Below are 23,674 nucleotides of genomic sequence, written 5' to 3' on the forward strand. Positions count from 1 at the left end.
ACCATCAGCGGGATCTGGATACCCATGATGGCTCCCACATGCTCCTCGATGTTGTCATCGGATGAACCACTATGTCGAGGATTCGATCAAACCCTGTATGCAATTCCCTTTGTCAATCGGTACGTTACTTGCCCGAGACTCGATCGTCGGTATCCCAATACCTTGTTCAGTCTCGTTACCGGCAAGTCACTTTACTCGTACCGTAATGCATGATCCCGTGTCCAACACCTTGGTCACATTGAGCTCAATATGATGATGCATTACCGAGTGGGCCCAGAGATACCTCTCCGTCATACGGAGTGACAAATCCCAGTCTCGATCCGTGTCAACCCAACAGCTACTTTCGGAGATACCTGTAATGCACCTTTATAGTCACCCAGTTACGTTGTGACGTTTGATACACCCAAGGCACTCTTACGGTATCCGGGAGTTACACGATCTCATGGTCGAAGGAAGAGATACTTGACACTTGCAAAGCTCTAGCAAAACGAACTACACGATCTTTTATGCTATGCTTAGGATTGGGTCTTGTCCATCACATCATTCTCCTAATGATGTGATCCCGTTATCAACGACATCCAATGTCCATAGTCAGGAAACCATGACTATCTGTTGATCACAACGAGCTGGTCAACTAGAGGCTTACCAGGGACATAGTGTGGTCTAAGTATTCACACGTGTATTACGATTTCCGGATAATACAGTTATAGCATGAATAAAAGACAATTATCATGAACAATGAAATATAATAATACTTTTATTATTGCCTCTAGGGCATATTTCCAACAGTCTCCCACTTGCACTAGAGTCACCAATCTAGTTACATTGTGATGAATCGAACACCCATAGAGTTCTGGTGTTGATCATGTTTTGCACGCGAGAGAGGTTTAGTCAGCGGATCTGCGACATTCAGATCCGTGTGCACTTTGCAAATCTCTATGTCTCCATCTTGAACATTTTCACGGATGGAGTTGAAACGACGCTTGATGTGCCTGGTCTTCTTGTGAAACCTGGGCTCCTTTGCGAGGGCAATAGCTCCAGTGTTGTCACAGAAGAGTTTGATCGGCCCCGACGCATTGGGTATGACTCCTAGGTCGGTGATGAACTCCTTCACCCAAATCGCTTCATGTGCTGCCTCCGAGGCTGCCATGTACTCCGCTTCACACGTAGATCCCGCCACGACGCTCTGCTTGCAGCTGCACCAGCTTACTGCTCCACCATTCAACATATACACGTATCCGGTTTGTGACTTAGAGTCATCCAGATCTGAGTCGAAGCTAGCGTCGACGTAACCCTTTACGACGAGCTCTTCGTCTCCTCCATAAACGAGAAACATGTCCTTTGTCCTTTTCAGGTACTTCAGGATATTCTTGACCGCTGTCCAGTGTTCCTTGCCGGGATTACTTTGGTATCTTGCTACCAAACTTACGGCAAGGTTTACATCGGGTCTGGTACACAGCATGGCATACATAATAGATCCTATGGCTGAAGCATAGGGGATGACACTCATCTCTTCTTTATCTTTTGCCGTGGTCGGTGACTGAGCTGAGCTCAGTCTCATACCTTGTAACATAGGCAAGAACCCCTTCTTGGACTGATCCATTCTGAATCTCTTCAAAATCTTATCAAGGTATGTGCTTTGTGAAAGACCTATGAGGCGTCTCGATCTATCTCTATAGATCTTGATGCCTAATATATAAGCAGCTTCTCCAAGGTCCTTCATTGAAAAACACTTATTCAAGTAGGCCTTAATGCTGTCCAGAAATTCTATATTATTTCCCATCAGGAGTATGTCATCTACATATAATATGAGAAATGCTACAGAGCTCCCACTCACTTTCTTGTAAACGCAGGCTTCTCCATAAGTCTGCATAAACCCAAACGCTTTGATCATCTCATCAAAGCGAATGTTCCAACTCCGAGATGCTTGCACCAGTCCATAAATGGATCGCTGGAGCTTGCATACTTTGTTAGCGTTCCGAGGATCGACAAAACCTTCCGGCTGCATCATATACAGTTCTTCCTTAAGATGCCCGTTAAGGAATGCTGTTTTGACGTCCATCTGCCATATCTCATAATCATAGTATGCGGCAATTGCTAACATGATTCGGACGGACTTTAGCTTCGCTACGGGAGAGAATGTCTCGTCGTAGTCAATCCCTTGAACCTGTCGATAACCCTTAGCGACAAGTCGAGCTTTATAGATGGTAACATTACCATCCGCGTCCGTCTTCTTCTTAAAGATCCATTTGTTTTCTATCGCTCGCCGATCATCGGGCAAGTCTGTCAAAGTCCATACTTTGTTTTCATACATGGATTCTATCTCGGATTTCATGGCTTCAAGCCATTTGTTGGAATCCGGGCCCGCCATTGCTTCTTCATAGTTCGAAGGTTCATTGTTGTCTAACAACATGATTTCCAGGACAGGGTTGCCGTACCACTCTGGTGCGGAACGTGTCCTTGTGGACCTACGAAGTTCAGCAGTAACTTGATCCGAAGTACCTTGATCATTATCATGGTTTTCCTCTTCAGTTGGTGTGGGCATCACAGGAACGGTTTCCTGTGCTGCGTCACTATCCCGCTCAAGAGGTAGTACTTCATCGAGTTCTACTTTCCTCCCACTTACTTCTTTCGAGAGAAACTCTTTTTCCAGAAAGCATCCGTTCTTGGCAACAAAGATCTTGCCTTCGGATCTTAAGTAGAAGGTATACCCTACAGTTTCCTTAGGGTATCCTATGAATACGCATTTTTCCGACTTGGGTTCGAGCTTTTCAGGTTGAAGTTTCTTGACATAAGCTTCGCATCCCCAAACTTTTAGAAACGACAGCTTAGGTTTCTTTCCAAACCATAATTCATACGGTGTCGTCTCAACGGATTTAGACGGTGCCCTATTTAAAGTGAATGTAGCTGTCTCTAGAGCGTATCCCCAAAATGATAGCGGTAAATCGGTAAGAGACATCATAGACCGCACCATATCCAATAGAGTGCGATTACGACGTTCGGACACACCGTTTCGCTGAGGTGTTCCAGGCGGCGTGAGCTGTGAAACGATTCCACATTTCTTTAAGTGTGTACCAAATTCGTGACTTAAGTATTCTCCTCCACGATCTGATCGTAAGAATTTTATCTTTCGGTCACGTTGATTCTCCACCTCATTCTGAAATTCCTTGAACTTTTCAAAGGTCTCAGACTTGTGTTTCATTAAGTAGACATACCCATATCTACTCAAGTCATCTGTGAGAGTGAGAACATAACGATATCCTCCGCGAGCCTCAACGCTCATTGGACCGCACACATCGGTATGTATGATTTCCAACAAGTTGGTTGCTCGCTCCATTGTTCCGGAGAACGGAGTCTTGGTCATTTTGCCCAAGAGGCATGGTTCGCACGTGTCAAACGATTCATAATCAAGAGACTCTAAAAGTCCATCGGCATGGAGCTTCTTCATGCGCTTGACACCAATGTGACCAAGGCGGCAGTGCCACAAGTATGTGGGACTATCGTTATCAACTTTAAATCTTTTGGCATCTACACTATGAACATGTGTAATATTACGCTCGAGATTCATTAAGAATAAACCATTGACCATCGGAGCATGACCATAAAACATATCTCTCATATAAATCGAACAACCATTATTCTCAGACTTAAATGAGTAGCCATCTCGTATTAAACGAGATCCTGATACAATGTTCATGCTCAAACTTGGCACTAAATAACAATTATTAAGGTTCAAAACTAATCCCGTAGGTAAATGTAGAGGCAGCGTGCCGACGGCGATCACATCGACTCTGGAACCATTCCCGACGCGCATCGTCACCTCGTCCTTTGCCAGTCTCCGTTTATTCCGCAGCTCCTGCTGTGAGTTACAAATATGAGCAACGGCACCGGTATCAAATACCCAGGAGTTACTACGAGTACTGGTAAGGTACACATCAATCACATGTATATCAAATATACCTTTGGTGTTGCCGGCCTTCTTATCCGCTAAGTATTTGGGGCAGTTCCGCTTCCAGTGACCCTTCCCCTTGCAATAAAAGCACTCAGTCTCAGGCTTGGGTCCATTCTTTGACTTCTTCCCGGTAACTGGCTTACCAGGCGCGGCAACATCTTTGCCGTCCTTCTTGAAGTTCTTCTTACCCTTGCCCTTCTTGAACTTAGTGGTCTTATTGACCATCAACACTTGATGTTCTTTCTTGATTTCAGCCTCTGCTGACTTCAGCATCGAGAACACTTCAGGAATGGTCTTTTCCATTCCCTGCATGTTGTAGTTCATCACAAAGCTCTTGTAGCTTGGTGGGAGCGACTGGAGGATTCTGTCAATGACCGCCTCATCTGGGAGGTTAATGTTCAGCTGGGTCATACGGTTGTGCAACCCAGACATCTTCAGGATGTGCTCACTGACAGAACTGTTCTCCTCCATCTTACAACTGTAGAACTTGTCGGAGACATCATATCTCTCGACCCGGGCATGAGCTTGAAAAACTAGTTTCAGCTCTTCGAACATCTCATATGCTCCGTGATGCTCAAAACGCTTTTGGAGCCCCGGTTCTAAGCTGTAAAGCATGCCGCACTGAACGAGGGAGTAATCATCAGCGCGAGACTGCCAAGCATTCATAATGTCTTGGTTCTCTGGGACGGGAGCGTCACCTAGCGGTCCTTCTAGGACATATTGTTTCCTGGCAGCTATGAGGATGATCCTCAGGTTCCGGACCCAGTCCGTATAGTTGCTGCCATCATCTTTCAGCTTGGTTTTCTCTAGGAACGCGTTGAAGTTCATGTTGACATTAGCGTTGGCCATTGATCTACAAGACATATTTGCAAAGGTTTTAGACTAAGTTCATGATAATAAAGTTCTAATCAAATTATGAACTCCCACTTAGATTAGACATCCCTTTAGTCATCTAAGTGTTACACGATCCGAGTCGACTAGCCCGTGTCCGATCATCACGTGAGACGGACTAGTCATCGTCGGTGAACATTTTCATGTTGATCGTATCTTCCATACGACTCGTGTTCGACCTTTCGGTCTCCGTGTTCCGAGGCCATGTCTGCACATGCTAGGCTCGTCAAGTTAACCCTAAGTGTTTTCGCTGTGTAAAACTGTCTTACACCCGTTGTATGTGAACGTAAGAATCCATCACACCCGATCATCACGTGGTGCTTAGAAACGACGAACTGTAGCAACGGTGCACAGTTAGGGGAGAACACTTCTTGAAATTTTATAAGGGATCATCTTATTTACTACCGTCGTCCTAAGTAAACAAGATGCATAATACATAATAAACATCACATGCAATTATATAGTTGTGACATGATATGGCCAATATCATATAGCTCCATTGATCTTCATCTTCGGGGCTCCATGATCATCTTGTCACCGGCTTGACACCATGATCTCCATCATCATGATCTCCATCATCGTGTCTTCATGAAGTTGTCACGCCAACGACTACTTCTACTTCTATGACTAACGTTTAGCAATAAAGTAAAGTAGTTTACATGACGTTATTCAATGACACGCAGGTCATACAAAAAATAATGACAACTCCTATGGCTCCTGCCGGTTGTCATACTCATCGACATGCAAGTCGTGAATCCTATTACAAAGAACATGATCTCATACATCACAATTCATCATTCATCACAACTTCTGGCCATATCACATCACATGATCAATCGCTGCAAAAACAAGTTAGACGTCCTCTAATTGTTGTTGCATCTTTTACGTGGCTGCAATTGGGTTCTAGCAAGAACGTTTTCTTACCTACGAATCACCACAACGTGATTTTGTCAACTTCTATTTACCCTTCATAAGGGCCCTGTTCATCGATTCCGCTCCAACTAAGGTGGGAGAGACAGACACCCGCCAGCCACCTTATGCAACTTGTGCATGTCAGTCGGTGGAACCGGTCTCACGTAAGAGTACGTGTAAGGTTGGTCCGGGCCGCTTCATCCCACAATACCGTTGAGCAAGAAAAGACTAGTAGAGGCAAGTAAGATGACAAAATCCACGCCCACAACAAAGTTGTGTTCTACTCGTGCAAAGAGAACTACGCATAGACCTAGCTCATGATGCCACTGTTGGGGAACGTTGCAGAAAATTAAATTTTTCCTACGGTTTCACCAAGATCCATCTATGAGTTCATCTAAGCAACGAGTCTAGGGAGAGAGTTTGCATCTACATACCACTTGTAGATCGCGTGCGGAAGCTTGCAAGGTGATGATGTAGTCGTACTCGACGTGATCCAAATCACCGATGACCAGCGCCGAACGGACGGCACCTCCGCGTTCAACACACGTACGGAACAGCCACGTCTCCTCCTTCTTGATCCAGCAAGGAAGGGAGGAGAGGTTGAGGGAGATGGCACCAGCAGCAGCACGACGGCGTGGTGTTGATGGAGCTGCAGTACTCCGGCAGAGCTTCGCTAAGCACTATGGAGGTGGAGGAGGTGTTGGGGAGGGAGAAGGAGGCAACCAAAGGCCAGGGCGTTCAGGTATGAAGTCCCTCCTCTCCCCCACTATATATAGGGGTGCCAAGGGGGGGTGGCCGGCCCTAGGAGATCCAATCTCCTAGGGGGTGCGGCGGCCAAGGGGGGTTTTCCCTCCCCCCAAGGCACCTAGGAGGTGCCTTACCCTCCTAGGACTCTTGCCCCCTTAAACCCTAGGCGCATGGGCCTATGTGGGGCTGGTGCCCTTGGCCCATTAGGCCAAGGCGCACCCCCCACAGCCCATGTGGCCCCCCGGGACAGGTGGACCCACCCGGTGGACCCCCGGGACCCTTCCGGTGGTCCCGGTACAATACCGATAACCCCGAAACTTGTCCCGATGCCCGAAACAGGACTTCCCATATATAAATCTTTACCTCCGGACCATTCCGGAACTCCTCGTGACGTCCGGGATCTCATCCGGGACTCCGAACAACATTCGGGTTACTGCATATACATATCCCTATAACCCTAGCGTAACTGAACCTTAAGTGTGTAGACCCTACGGGTTCGGGAGACATGCAGACATGACCGAGACTCTCTCAGTCAATAACCATCAGCGGGATCTGGATACCCATGATGGCTCCCACATGCTCCTCGATGTTGTCATCGGATGAACCACTATGTCGAGGATTCGATCAAACCCTGTATGCAATTCCCTTTGTCAATCGGTACGTTACTTGCCCGAGACTCGATCGTCGGTATCCCAATACCTTGTTCAGTCTCGTTACCGGCAAGTCACTTTACTCGTACCGTAATGCATGATCCCGTGTCCAACACCTTGGTCACATTGAGCTCATATGATGATGCATTACCGAGTGGGCCCAGAGATACCTCTCCGTCATACGGAGTGACAAATCCCAGTCTCGATCCGTGTCAACCCAACAGCTACTTTCGGAGATACCTGTAATGCACCTTTATAGTCACCCAGTTACGTTGTGACGTTTGATACATCCAAGGCACTCTTACGGTATCCGGGAGTTACACGATCTCATGGTCGAAGGAAGAGATACTTGACACTTGCAAAGCTCTAGCAAAACGAACTACACGATCTTTTATGCTATGCTTAGGATTGGGTCTTGTCCATCACATCATTCTCCTAATGATGTGATCCCGTTATCAACGACATCCAATGTCCATAGTCAGGAAACCATGACTATCTGTTGATCACAACGAGCTGGTCAACCAGAGGCTTACCAGGGACATAGTGTGGTCTAAGTATTCACACGTGTATTACGATTTCCGGATAATACAGTTATAGCATGAATAAAAGACAATTATCATGAACAATGAAATATAATAATACTTTTATTATTGCCTCTAGGGCATATTTCCAACACGCTTCCGCTTAGCAATCTACAAGGGTATGTAGATGGACTCTCCTTCCCCTCGTTGCTGGTTTCTCCATAGATAGATCTTGGTGACACGTAGGAAAATTTTGAATTTCTGCTACGTTCCCCAACAGGAACAATTCTATGACTACGTGATGACTGAAGAGTGCTCCTTGGTTGGGCAAGCTCATGAGATACAGTCATTTGCTACCTTACTGAAGCATAAGAGGCAGGAGTTTTCCGTTCTGGATCTCATTGGTACTCTTGATGTGGAAGAAAAGGCGAGAGCAAAGGACACACGGGTTGTTGGAAATATGCCCTAGAGGCAATAATAAATTAGTTATTATTATTATATTTCCTTGTTCATGATAATCGTTTATTATCCATGCTATAATTGTATTGATAGGAAACTCAGATACATGTGTGGATACATAGACAACACCATGTCCCTAGTAAGCCTCTGATTGACTAGCTCGTTAATCAATAGATGGTTACGGTTTCCTGACCATGGACATTGTATGTCGTTGATAACGGGATCATATCATTAGGAGAATGATGTGATGGACAAGACCCAATCCTAAGCCTAGCACAAAGATCGTGTAGTTCGTATGCTAAAGCTTTTCTAATGTCAAGTATCATTTCCTAAGACCATGAGATTGTGCAACTCCCGGATACCATAGGAATGCTTTGGGTGTACCAAACGTCACAACGTAACTGGGTGGCTATTAAAGGTGCACTACAGGTATCTCCGAAAGTGTCTGTTGGGTTGGCACAAATCGAGACTGGGATTTGTCACTCCGTGTGACGGAGAGGTATCTCTGGGCCCACTCGGTAGGACATCATCATAATGTGCACAATGTGACCAAGGGGTTGATCACGGGATGATGTGTTACGGAACGAGTAAAGAGACTTGCTGGTAACGAGATTGAACAAGGTATCGGGATACCAACGATCGAATCTCGGGCAAGTACAATACCGCTAGACAAAGGGAATTGTATACGGGATCGATTGAGTCCTTGACATCATGGTTCATCCGATGAGATCATCGTGGAACATGTGGGAGCCAACATGGGTATCCAGATCCCGCTGTTGGTTATTGACAGGAGAACGTCTCGGTCATGTCTGCATGATTCCCGAACCCGTAGGGTCTACACACTTAAGGTTCGATGACGCTAGGGTTATAAAGGAAGTTTGTATGTGGTTACTGAATGTTGTTAGGAGTCTCGGATGATATCCCGGACATCACGAGGAGTTCCGGAATGGTCCAGAGGTAAAGATTTACATATAGGAAGTCTTGTTTTGGTCACCGGAAAAGTTTCGGGTTTTACCGGTAACGTACCGGGACCACCGGGAGGGTCCCAGTGGTCCACCAAGTGGGGCCACCATCCCCGGAGGACTGCATGGGCCAAGTGTGGGAGGGGACCAGCCCCAGGTGGGCTGGTGCGCCCCCCCCCCCCCACAAGGGCCCAAGGCGCCTAGGGTTTGGGGGAGGGGGCGCACCCACCTAACTTGGGGGGCAAGTTTCCCCTCCCCCCCCTTGGCCGCACCCTAGATGAGTTTGGGCTGGCCGCCGCCCCTAGGGGTGGAACCCTAGGTGGGGGCGCAGCCCTCCCTCTCCCCCTATATATACTTGAGGGTTTTGGGGCTGCCAACAGATGAGTTTGACCTCTCCCTGGCGCAGTCCTACCTCTCTCCCTTCTCCTCTCCCGCGGTGCTTGGCGCAGCCCTACGTCTCTCCCTTCTCCTCTCCCACGGTGCTTGGCAAAGCCCTGCAGGATTGCCACGCTCCTCCATCACCACCACGCCGTTGTGCTGCTGCTGGACGGAGTCTTCCTCAACCTCTCCCTCTCTCCTTGCTGGATCAAGGCATGGGAGACGTCACCGAGCTGTACGTGTGTTGAATGCGGAGGTGCCGTCCGTTCGGCACTAGGATCTCCGGTGATTTTGATGACGACGAGTACGACTCCTTCAACCCCGTTCTCTTGAATGCTTCCGCTTAGTGATCTACAAGGGTATGTAGATGCTACTGGGAACGTAGTAATTTCAAAAAAATTCCTACGCACACGCAAGATCATGGTGATGGCATAGCAACGAGAGGGGAGAGTGTTGTCCACGTACCCTCGTAGATCGTAAGGAGAAGCGTTAGCACAACGCGGTTGATGTAGTCGTACGTCTTTACGATCCGACTGATCCAAGCACCGAACGTACGGCACCTCCGAGTTCAGCACACGTTCAGCTCAATGACGATCCCCGGGCTCCGATCCAGCAAAGCTTCGGGGATGAGTTCCGTCAGCACGACGGCGTGGTGACGATGATGATGTTCTACCGGCGCAGGGCTTCGCCTAAACTCCGCGACGATATGACCAAGGTGGAATATGGTGGAGGGGGCACCGCACACGGCTAAGGAACGATCCGTAGATCAACCTGTGTGTTATGGGGTGCCCCCTGCCCCCGTATATAAAGGAGGGAGGGGGAGGCCGGCCGGCCCTTGTGGCGCTCCAAGGAGGAGGAGTCCTCCTCCTAGTAGGAGTAGGACTCCCCCTTTCCTACTCCTACTAGGAGGGAAAGGAAGGGGGAGAGGGGGAAGGAAAGAGGGGGGCGCCCCCCCCCCTCCTAGTCCAATTCGACCAGAGGGAGAGGGGGCGCGCGGCCCACCCTGGCCGCCCCTCTCTCTTCTCACTAAGGCCCATGTGGCCCATTAACTCTCCGGGGGGGTTCCGGTAACCCTCCGGCAACTCCGGTTTTCTCCGAAATCACCCGGAACACTTCCGGTGTCCGAATAAGTCGTCCAATATATCAATCTTTATGTCTCGACCATTAGAGACTCCTCGTCATGTCCGTGATCATATCCGGGACTCCGAACAACCTTCGGTACATCAAAACTTATAAACTCATAATAAAACTGTCATCGTAACTTTAAGCGTGCGGACCCTACGGGTTCGAGAACTTTGTAGACATGACCTAGAACCATTCTCGGTCAATAACCAATAGCGGAACCTGGATGCCCATATTGGTTCCTACATATTCTACGAAGATCTTTATCGGTCAAACCGCATAACAACATACGTTGTTCCCTTTGTCATCGGTATGTTACTTGCCCGAGATTTGATCGTCGGTATCCAATACCTAGTTCAATCTCGTTACCGGCAAGTCTCTTTACTCGTTCTGTAACACATCATCTTATACTAACTCATTAGTTACATGCTTGCAAGGCTTAAGTGATGAGTATTACCGAGAGGGCCCAGAGATACCTCTCCGACAATCGGAGTGACAAAACCTAATCTCGAATATGCCAACTCAACATGTACCTTCGGAAACACCTGTAGAGCACCTTTATAATCACCCAGTTACGTTGTGACGTTTGGTAGCACACAAAGTGTTCTTCCGGTAAACGTGAGTTGCACAATCTCATAGTTGCAGGAACTTGTATAAGTCATGAAGAAAGCAATAGCAACATACTAAACGATCAAGTGCTAGGCTAACGGAATGGGTCATGTCAATCACATCATTCTTCTAATGATGTGATCCCATTAATCAAATGACAACACATGTCTATGGTTAGGAAACATAACCATCTTTGATTAATGAGCTAGTCAAGTAGAGGCATACTAGTGACTATATGTTTGTCTATGTATTCACACATGTATCATGTTTCCGGTTAATACAATTCTAGCATGAATAATAAACATTTATCATGATATGAGGAAATAAATAATAACTTTATTATTGCCTCTAGGGCATATTTCCTTCAGTCTCCCACTTGCACTAGAGTCAATAATCTAGATTACATAGTAATGATTCTAACACCCATGGAGTCTTGGTGTTGATCATGTTTTGCTCGTGAGAGAGGCTTAGTCAACGGGTCTGCAACATTCAGATCCGTATGTATCTTGCAAATCTCTATGTCTCCCACTTGGACTTGGTCCCGATGGAATTGAAGCGTCTCTTGATGTGCTTGGTCCTCTTGTGAAATCTGGATTCCTTTGCCAAGGCAATTGCACCAGTATTGTCACAGAAGATCTTCATTGGTCCCGATGCACTAGGTATGACACCTAGATCGGAAATGAACTCCTTCATCCAGACTCCTTCATTTGCTGCTTCCGAAGCAGCTATGTACTCCGCTTCACATGTAGATCCTGCTACGACGCTTTGTTTAGAACTGCACCAACTTACAGCTCCACCGTTTAATAAAAACACGTATCCGGTTTGCGATTTAGAATCGTCCGGATCAGTGTCAAAGCTTGCATCGACGTAACCGTTTACGACTAGCTCTTTGTCACCTCCATATACGAGAAACATTTCCTTAGTCCTTTTCAGGTATTTCAGGATGTTCTTGACCGCTGTCCAGTGATCCACTCCTGGATTACTTTGGTACCTTCCTGCCAAGCTTATTGCTAAGCATACGTCAGGTCTGGTACACAGCATTGCATACATGATAGAGCCTATGGCTGAAGCATAGGGAACATTTTTCATTTTCTCTCTATCTTCTGCTGTGGTCGGGCATTGAGTTTGACTCAACTTCACACCTTGTAGCACAGGCAAGAATCCTTTCTTTGCCTGATCCATTTTGAACTTTTTCAAAATTTTGTCAAGGTATGTGCTTTGTGAAAGTCCTATTAAGCGTCTTGATCTATCTCTATAGATCTTGATGCCCAATATGTAAGCAGCTTCACCGAGGTCTTTCATTGAAAAACTTTTATTCAAGTATCCTTTTATGCTATCCAGAAATTCTATATCATTTCCAATTAATAATATGTCATCTACATATAAAATTAGAAATTCTACAGAGCTCCCACTCACTTTCTTGTAAATACAGGCTTCTCCAAAAGTCTGTATAAAACCATATGCTTTGATCACACTATCAAAGCGTTTATTCCAACTCCAAGATGCTTGCACCAGTCCATAAATGGAACGCTGGAGCTTGCACACTTTGTCAGCACCTTTTGGATCAATAAAACCTTCGGCTGCATCATATACAACTCTTCTTCTAGAAATCCATTCAAGAATGCAGTCTTGACATCCATTTGCCAAATTTCATAATTATGAAATGCAGCAATAGCTAACATGATTTGGACGGACTTAAGCATCACTACGGGTGAGAAAGTCTCATCGTAGTCAACCCCTTGAACTTGTCGAAAACCTTTTGCAACAAGTCGAGCTTTATAGACAGTTATATTACCATCAGCGTCAGTCTTCTTCTTAAAGATCCATTTATTCTCAATGGCTTGCCGATCATCGGGCAAGTCAACCAAAGTCCATACTTTGTTTTCATACATGGATCCCATCTCAGATTTCATGGCTTCTAGCCATTTTGCGGAATCCGGGCTCATCATCGCTTCCTCATAGTTCGTAGGTTCATCATGGTCAAGTAACATGACTTCCAGAATAGGATTACCGTACCACTCTGGCGCGGATCTTACTCTGGTAGACCTACGAAGTTCAGTAGAAACTTGATCTGAAGTTTCATGATCATTATCATTAGCTTCCTCACTAATTGGTGTAGTTGTCACAGGAACCGGTTCTCGTGATGAACTACTTTCCAATAATGGAGTAGATACAGTTATCTCATCAAGTTCTACTTTCCTCCCACTCACTTCTTTCGAGAGAAACTCCTTCTCTAGAAAGGATCCATTCTTAGCAACGAATGTCTTGCCTTCGGATCTGTGATAGAAGGTGTACCCAATAGTCTCTTTTGGGTATCCTATGAAGACACATTTCTCCGATTTAGGTTCGAGCTTATCTGGTTGAAGTTTCTTCACATAAGCATCGCAGCCCCAAACTTTAAGAAACGACAACTTTGGTTTCTTGCCAAACCACAGTTCATAAGGCGTCGTCTCAACGGATTTTGATGGTGCCCTATTTAACGTGAATGCGGCCGTCTCTAAAGCATAACCCCAAAATGATAGCGGTAAATCAGTAAGAGACATCATAGATCGCACCATATCCAGTAAAGTACGATTACGACGTTCGGACACACCATTTCGTTGTGGTGTTCCGGGTGGCGTGAGTTGCGAAACTATTCCGCATTGTTTCAAATGTAAACCAAACTCGTAACTCAAATACTCTCCTCCACGATCAGATCGTAGGAATTTTATTTTCTTGTTACGATGATTTTCTACTTCACTCTGAAATTCTTTGAACTTTTCAAATGTTTCAGACTTGTGTTTCATTAAGTAGATATACCCATATCTGCTTAAATCATCTGTGAAGGTGAGAAAATAACGATATCCGCCACGAGCTTCAACATTCATCGGACCACATACATCTGTATGTATGATTTCCAATAAATCTGTTGCTCTCTCCATAGTACCGGAGAACGGTGTTTTAGTCATCTTGCCCATGAGGCACGGTTCGCAAGTACCAAGTGATTCCAAAGGTCCATCGGTATGGAGTTTCTTCATGCGTTTTATACCGATATGACCTAAACGGCAGTGCCACAAATAAGTTGCACTATCATTATTAACTCTGCATCTTTTGGTTTCAACACTATGAATATGTGTATCACTACTATCGAGATTTAATAAAAATAGACCACTCTTCAAGGGTGCATGACCATAAAAGATATTACTCATATAAATAGAACAACCATTATTCTCTGATTTAAATGAATAACCGTCTCGCATCAAACAAGATCCAGATATAATGTTCATGCTCAACGCTGGCACCAAATAACAATTATTCAGGTCTAAAACTAATCCCGAAGGTAGATGTAGAGGTAGCGTGCCGACCGCGATCACATCGACTTTGGAACCGTTTCCCACGCGCATCGTCACCTCGTCCTTGGCCAGTGCTCGCTTATTCCGTAGTCCCTGTTTCGAGTTGCAAATATTAGCAACAGAACCAGTATCAAATACCCAGGTGCTACTACGAGCTCTAGTTAGGTACACATCAATAACATGTATATCACATATACCTTTGTTCACTTTGCCATCCTTCTTATCCGCCAAATACTTGGGGCAGTTCCGCTTCCAGTGACCAGTCTGCTTGCAGTAGAAGCACTCAGTTTCAGGCTTAGGTCCAGACTTGGGTTTCTTCTCTTGAGCAGCAACTTGCTTGCTGTTTTTCTTGAAGTTCCCCTTCTTCTTCCCTTTGCCCTTTTTCTTGAAACTAGTGGTCTTGTTGACCATCAACACTTGATGCTCCTTCTTGATTTCTACCTCCGCAGCTTTTAGCATTGCGAAGAGCTCGGGAATAGTCTTGTTCATCCCTTGCATATTATAGTTCATCACAAAGCTCTTGTAGCTTGGTGGCAGTGATTGGAGAATTCTGTCAATGACGCTATCATCCGGAAGATTAACTCCCAGTTGAATCAAGTGATTATTATACCCAGACATTTTGAGTATATGCTCACTAACAGAACTATTCTCCTCCATCTTGCAGCTGTAGAACTTATTGGAGACTTCATATCTCTCAATCCGGGCATTTGCTTGAAATATTAACTTCAACTCCTGGAACATCTCATATGCTCCATGACGTTCAAAACGTCGTTGAAGACCCGGTTCTAAGCCGTAAAGCATGGCACACTGAACTATAGAGTAGTCATCAGCTTTGCTCTGCCAGACGTTCTTAACGTCGTCAGTTGCATCAGCAGCAGGCCTGGCACCCAGCGGTGCTTCCAGGACGTAACTTTTCTGTGCAGCAATGAGGATAATCCTCAGGTTACGGACCCAGTCCGTGTAATTGCTACCATCATCTTTCAACTTTGCTTTCTCAAGGAACGCATTAAAATTCAACGGAACAACAGCACGAGCCATCTATCTACAAACAAACATAGACAAGCAAAATACTATCAGGTACTAAGTTCATGATAAATTTAGGTTCAATTAATCATATTACTTAAGAACTCCCACTTAGACAGACATCTCTCTAGTCATCTAAGTGATCACGTGATCCAAATCAACTAAACCATAACCGATCATCACGTGAGATGGGGTAGTTTTCAATGGTGAACATCTTTATGTTGATCATATCTACTATATGATTCACGCTCGACCTTTCGGTCTCCGTGTTCCGAGGCCATATCTGCATATGCTAGGCTCGTCAAGTTTAACCTGAGTATTCCGTGTGTGCAAAACTGTCTTGCACCCGTTGTAGATGGACGTAGAGCTTATCACACCCGATCATCACGTGGTGTCTGGGCACGACGAACTTTGGCAACGGTGCATACTCAGGGAGAACACTTCTTGATAAAAAAATTTAGTGAGAGATCGTCTTAAAATGCTACCGTCAATCAAAGCAAGATAAGATGCATAAAGGATAAACATCACATGCAATCAATATAAGTGATATGATATGGCCATCATCATCTTGTGCTTGTGATCTCCATCTTCGAAGCACCGTCATGATCACCATCGTCACCGGCGCGACACCTTGATCTCCATCGTAGCATCGTTGTCGTCTCGCCAACTATTGCTTCTACGACTATCGCTACCGCTTAGTGATAAAGTAAAGCAATTACAGGGCGTTTGCATTTCATACAATAAAGCGACAACCATATGGCTCCTGCCAGTTGCCGATAACTTCGGTTACAAAACATGATCATCTCATACAATAAAATATAGCATCATGTCTTGACCATATCACATCACAACATGCCCTACAAAAACAAGTTAGACGTCCTCTACTTTGTTGTTGCAAATTTTACGTGGCTGCTACGGGATTAGCAAGAACCGTTCTCACCTACGCATCAAAACCACAACGATAGTTCGTCAAGTTAGTGTTGTTTTAACCTTCGCAAGGACCGGGTGTAGCCACACTCGGTTCAGCTAAAGTGAGAGAGACAGACACCCGCCAGTCACCTTTAAGCACGAGTGCTCGTAACGGTGAAACCAGTCTCGCGTAAGCGTACGCGTAATGTCGGTCCGGGCCGCTTCATCTCACAATACCGCCGAGCCAAAGTATGACATGCCGGTAAGCAGTATGACTTGTATCGCCCACAACTCACTTGTGTTCTACTCGTGCATATAACATCAACGCATAAAACCTGGCTCGGATGCCACTGCTGGGGAACGTAGTAATTTCAAAAAAATTCCTACGCACACGCAAGATCATGGTGATGGCATAGCAACGAGAGGGGAGAGTGTTGTCCACGTACCCTCATAGACCGTAAGCGTTATCACAACGCAGTTGATGTAGTCGTACGTCTTCACGATCTGACCGATCCAAGCACCGAACGTATGGCACCTCCGAGTTCAGCACACGTTCAGCTCGATGACGATCCCCGGGCTCCGATCCAGCAAAGCTTCGGGGATGAGTTCCGTCAGCACGATGGCGTGGTGACGATGATGATGTTCTACCGGCGCAGGGCTTCGCCTAAACTCCGCGACGATATGACCGAGGTGGAATATGGTGGAGGGGGGCACCGCACACGGCTAAGGAACGATCCGTAGAACAACCTGTGTGTTATGGGGTGCCCCCTTGCCCCCGTATATAAAGGAGGGAGGGGAAGGTGCGGCCGGCCCCTTTGGGGTGCGCCTGGAGGAGTCCTACTCCCACCGGGAGTAGGACTCCCCCCTCTTGCCTTGTTGGAGAAGGAAAGGGGGAGGGGAAAGAGGAAAGGGGGGCGCCCCCCCCTTCCTTGTCCTATTCGGACTAGGGGGGAGGGGGCGCGCGGCCTGCCCTGGCCGGCCCTCCTCTTCTCCCTCATGGCCCAATAAGGCCCATTAACCCCCGGGAGGGTTCCGGTAACCCCCCGGTGTTCCGGTAAAATCCCGATTTCACCCGGAACCTTTCCGATGTCCAAATATAGGCTTCCAATATATCAATCTTTATGTCTCAACCATTTCGAGACTCCTCGTCATGTTCGTGATCACATCTGGGACTCCGAACAAACTTCGGTACATCAAAACTTATAAACTCATAATAAAACTGTCATCGTAACGTTAAGCGTGCGGACCCTACGGGTTCGAGAACTATGTAGACATGACCTAGAACCATTCTCGGTCAATAACCAATAACGGAACCTAGATGCCCATATTGGTTCCTACATATTCTATGAAGATCTTTATCGGTCAAACCGCATAACAACATACGTTGTTCCCTTTGTCATCGGTATGTTACTTGCCCGAGATTTGATCGTTGATATCCAATACCTAGTTCAATCTCGTTACTGGCAAGTCTCTTTACTCGTTCTGTAACACATCATCTTATTACTAACTCATTAGTTATAATGCTTGCAAGGCTTAAGTGATGAGTATTACCGAGAGGGCCCAGAGATACCTCTCCGACAATCGGAGTGACAAAACCTAATCTCGAATTATGCCAACTCAACATGTACCTTCGGAAACACCTATAGAGCACCTTTATAATCACCCAGTTACGTTGTGACGTTTGGTAGCACACAAAGTGTTCTTCCGGTAAACGTGAGTTGCACAATCTCATAGTTGCAGGAACTTTGTATAAGTTATGAAGAAAGCAATAGCAACATACTAAACGATCAAGTGCTAGGCTAACGGAATGGGTCATGTCAATCACATCATTCTTCTAATGATGTGATCCCATTAATCAAATGACAACACATGTCTATGGTTAGGAAACATAACCATCTTTGATTAATGAGCTAGTCAAGTAGAGGCATACTAGTGACTATATGTTTGTCTATGTATTCACACATGTATCATGTTTCCGGTTAATACAATTCTAGCATGAATAATAAACATTTATCATGATATGAGGAAATAAATAATAACTTTATTATTGCCTCTAGGGCATATTTCCTTCAGATGCACCCTCCTTCCCCTCGTTGCTGGTTTCTCCATAGATAGATCTTGGTAACACGTAGGAAAATTTTGAATTTCTGCTACGTTCCCCAAGAGTGGCATCATGAGCTAGGTCTATTGCGTAGATTCAATGCACGAGTAGAACACAAAGTAGTTGTGGGCGTTGATTTTGTTCAATATGCTTACCGTTACTAGTCCAATCTTGCTTCGACGGTATTGTGGGATGAAGCGGCCCGGACCGACCTTACACGTACTCTTACGTGAGACAGGTTCCACCGACTGACATGCACTTGGTGCATAAGGTGGCTAGCGGGTACCAGTCTCTCCCACTTTAGTCGGAACGGATTCGATGAAAAGGGTCCTTATGAAGGGTAAATAGCAATTGGCATATCACATTGTGGTTTTGCGTAGGTAAGAAACGTTCTTGCTAGAAACCCATAGCAGCCACGTAAAACATGCAAACAACAATTAGAGGACGTCTAACTTGTTTTTGCAGGGTATGCTATGTGATGTGATATGGCCAAGAAGAATGTGATGAATGATATGTGATGTATGAGATTGATCATGTTCTTGTAATAGGAATCACGACTTGCATGTCGATGAGTATGACAACCGGCAGGAGCCATAGGAGTTGTCTTTATTTATTGTATGACCTGCGTGTCATTGAACAACGCTATGTAATTACTTTACTTTATTGCTAACCGGTAGCCATAGTAGTAGAAGTAATAAGTTGGCAAGACAACTTCATGGAGACACGATGATGGAGATCATGATGATGGAGATCATGGTGTCATGCCGGTGACAATGATGATCATGGAGCCCCGAAGATGGAGATCAAAAGGAGCAAAATGATATTGGCCATATCATGTCACTATTTTGATTGCATGTGATTTTTATCATGTTCCTACATCTTATTTGCTTAGAACGACGGTAGTAAATAAGATGATCCCTCATTAAAATTTCAAGAAAGTGTTCCCCCTAACTGTGCACCGTTGCGAAAGTTCGTCGTTTCGAAGCACCACGTGATGATCGGGTGTGATAGATTCTTACATTCACATACAACGGGTGTAAGCCAGATTTACACACGCGAAACACTTAGGTTAACTTGACGAACCTAGCATGTACAGACATGGCCTCGGAACACAAGAGACCGAAAGGTCGAGCATGAGTCGTATAGTAGATACGATCAACATGAAGATGTTCACCGATGATGACTAGTCCGTCTCACGTGATGATCGGACACGGCCTAGTAGACTCGGATCATGTAATCACTTAGATGACTAGAGGGATGTCTATCTGAGTGGGAGTTCATTAGATGAACTTAATTATCCTGAACATAGTCAAAAGCCCTTTGCAAATTATGTCATAGCTCGCGCGTTAGTTCTACTATTTTAGATATGTTCCTAGAGAAAATATAGTTGAAAGTTGACAATAGCGATTATGCGATCAGTAGAAAGCTTATGTCCTTAATGCACCGCTCAGTGTGCAGAACCCCAAAACGTCGTCTATGGATGTTGCAAACATAGAACATACACGTTTTGATAACTACGTGATAGTTCAGTTAAACGGTTTAGAGTTGAGGCACCAAAGACGTTTTCGAAATGTCGTGGAACATATGAGATGTTTCGAGGGCTGAAATTGGATTTTAGGCACGTGCTCACGTCAAGAGGTATAAGACCTCCGACGATTTTCTTAGCCTGCAAACTAAGGGAGAAAAGCTCAATCGTTGAGCTTGTGCTCAGATTGTCTGAGTGCAACAATCACTAGAATCGAGTGGGAGTTGATATTCCAGATGAGATAGTGATGTTTCTCCAAAGTCATTGCCACCAAGCTGCTAGAGCTTCGTGATGAACTATAACAAATCAGGGATAGATATGATGATCCTTGAGATATTCACGATGTTTGACACCGCGAAAGTAGAAATCAAGAAGGAGCATCAATTGTTGATGGTTAGTGAAACCACTAGTTTCAAGAAGGGCAAGGGCAAGAAGGGGCACTTCATGAAACGGCAAATCAGTTGCTGCTCCAGTGAAGAAACCCAAGGTTGAACCCAAACCCGAGACTAAGTGCTTCTGTAATAAGGGGAACAGCCACTGGAGCAGAATTACCCTAGATACTTGGTAGATAAGAAGGCTGGCAAGGTCGATAGAAGTATGTTGGATATACATTATGTTAATGTGTACTTTACTAGTACTCCTAGTAGCACCAGGGTATTAGATACCGGTTCGGTTGCTAAGTGTTAGTAACTCGAAATAAAAGCTACGGAATAAATGGAGACTAGCTAAAGGTGAGCTGACGATATGTGTTGGAAGTGTTTCCAAGGTTGATGTGATCAAGCATCGCACGCTCCCTCTACCATCGAGATTGGTGTTAAACCTAAATAATTGTTATTTGGTGTTTGCGTTGAGCATAGGCATGATTGGATTATGTCTGTCGCAATACGGTTATTCATTTAAGGAGAATAATGGTTACTCTGTTTATTTGAATAATACCTTCAATGGTCTTGCACCTAAAATGAATGGTTTATTGAATATCGATCGTAGTGATACACATTTTCATGCCAAAAGATATAAGATAGTAATGATAGTACCACTTACTTGTGGCACTGCCATGTAAGTCATATTGGTGTAAAACGCATGAAGAAGCTCCATGTTGATGGATCTTTGGACTCACTCGTTTTTGAAAAGTTTGAGACATGCAAACCATGTCTATTGGTGTATACACATGAAGAAACTCCATGCAGATGGATCGTTTGGACTCACTTGATTTTGAATCACTTGAGATATGCAAATCATACCACATAGGCAAGATGACTGAAAAGCCTCGTTTTCAGTAAGATGGAACAAGATAGCAACTTGCTGGAAGTAACACATTTTGATGTGTGCAGTCAAATGAGTGCTGAGGCATGCAGTGAATATCGTTATGTTCTTACTTCACGGATGATTTAAGTAGATACTGAGTATATTTACTTGATGAAACACAAGTTTGAATTATTGAATGGTTCAAGTAATTTTAGAGTGAAGTTGAAGATCATTGTGACAAGAGGATAAAATGTCTATGATATGATCATAGAGATGAGTATCTGAGTTACGAGCTTTGGCACGCAATTAAGACATTGTGGAAATGTTTCACAATTAATACCGCTTGGAACACCATAGTGTGATGGCGTGTCCGAACATCATAGTTGCACCCTATTAGATATGGTGCGTACCATGATGTCTCTTATCGAATTACCACTATCGTTCATGGGTTAGGCATTAGAGACAAGCGCACTCACTTTAATAGGGCACCACGTAATTCCGTTGAGAGGACACCGTTTGAACTGTGGTTTGGAGAAACCTAAGTTGTCGTTTCTTAAAAGTTTGGGGCTGCGACGCTTATGTGGAAAAGTTTCATCGTGATAAGCTCGAACCCAAAACGGATAAAAACATCTTCATAGGATACCCAAAATGGTTGGGTATACCTCCTATCTCAGATCCGGAAGCAAAAGTAATTGTTTCTAGAAATGGGTCCTTTCTCGAGGAAAAGTTTCTCTCGAAAGAATTGAGTGGGAGGATGGTGGAGACTTGATGAGGTTATTGAACCGTCACTTCAACTAGTGTGTAGCAGGGCACAGGAAGTTGTTCCTGTGGCGCCTACACCAATTGAAGTAGAAGCTTATGATAGTGATCATGATGTTTCAGATCAAGTCACTACTGTACCTCGTAGGGTGACAAGGATGCATACTACTTCAGAGTGGTACGCAATCCTGTCTTAGAGGTCATGTTGCTAGACAACAATGAACCTACGAGCTATGGAGAAGCGATGGTGGGCCCGGATTCCGGCGAACGGCTCGAGGCCATAAAATCCGAGAAAGGATCCATGACTTTGGAAGAAATACTTGATGGTCATAAGGCCGTTGGTTAAAGATGGATTTTAAAAGGAAGACAGACAATGATGGTAAGTATCACCATTAAGAAAGCTCGACTTGTCGCTAAAGATGTTTTTCGACAAGCTCAAGGAGTTGACTACGGTGAGGATTTCTCACTCGTAGCGATGCTAAGAGTCTGTTGGAATTGGATTAGCAGTTACTGCATTATTTATGAAATCTTGCATATAGGATGTCAAAACATTGTCTCCTTGACAGTTTTCTTGAGGAAAGGTTGTATGCGATACAACTAGAAGGTTTTTGACAATCCTGAAAGACGCTAACAAGTATGCAAAGCTCCAACAATCGTTCTAAGGACTGGAGTAAGCATCTCGGAGTTGGAATGTACGCTTTGATGAAATGATCAAAGATTTTGGGTCTATACAAAGTTTATGAGAAACTTGTATTTCCAAAAAGGTGAGTGGGAGCACTACAGAATTTCTGATAAGTATATGTTGTAAACATATTGTTGATCAGAAATGATGTAGAATTTCTAGAAAGCATATAGGGTTATTTGAAAAGTGTTTTTCAATGGAAAACCTGGATTAGGCTACTTGAACAATAAGCATCAAGATCTATAAGATGGATCAAAATGCTTAATAATACTTTCAAATGAGCACATACCTTGACATGATCTTGAAGGTGTTCAAGATGGATCAGTCGAAGAAGGAGTTCTTGCCTGAGTTGTAAGGTATGAAGTTAAGAGTTAAAGCTCGACCACGGCAGAAGAGAGAGAAAGGATGAAGGTCGTCCCCTATGCTTCAGACGTAGGTTCTATAGTATGCTATGCTATGTACCGCACCGGAAGTGTGCCTTGCCATGAGTCAGTCAAGGGGTACAAGAATGATCCAGGAATGGATCATTGGACAGTGGTCAAAATTGTCCTTGGAGTAAATAAGGACATGTTTCTCGATTATGGAGGTGATAAAGAGTTCGGCATAAAGGGTTACGTCGATGCAGGCTTTAACACCTATCCGAGTGACTCTGAGTAGCAAACCGGATACGTATGGTGGAGAAACCATTTGGAACAGCTCCAAGTGGAGCGTGGAAGCAGCATTTACAATATGACTTAGAGATTTGCGAAGTACATACGGATCTGAATGTTGCAGACCCGTTGACTAAAACTTCTCTCACAAGCAAAACATGATCAAACCCCAGAACTCATTGAGTTTTAATCACATGATGATGTGAACTTGTTTAGTGACACTAGTAAACTCTTTGGATGTTGGT

Source organism: Triticum aestivum, chromosome 5B (genome assembly GCF_018294505.1).
Source record: "Triticum aestivum cultivar Chinese Spring chromosome 5B, IWGSC CS RefSeq v2.1, whole genome shotgun sequence".
Classification (NCBI taxonomy): domain Eukaryota; kingdom Viridiplantae; phylum Streptophyta; class Magnoliopsida; order Poales; family Poaceae; genus Triticum; species Triticum aestivum.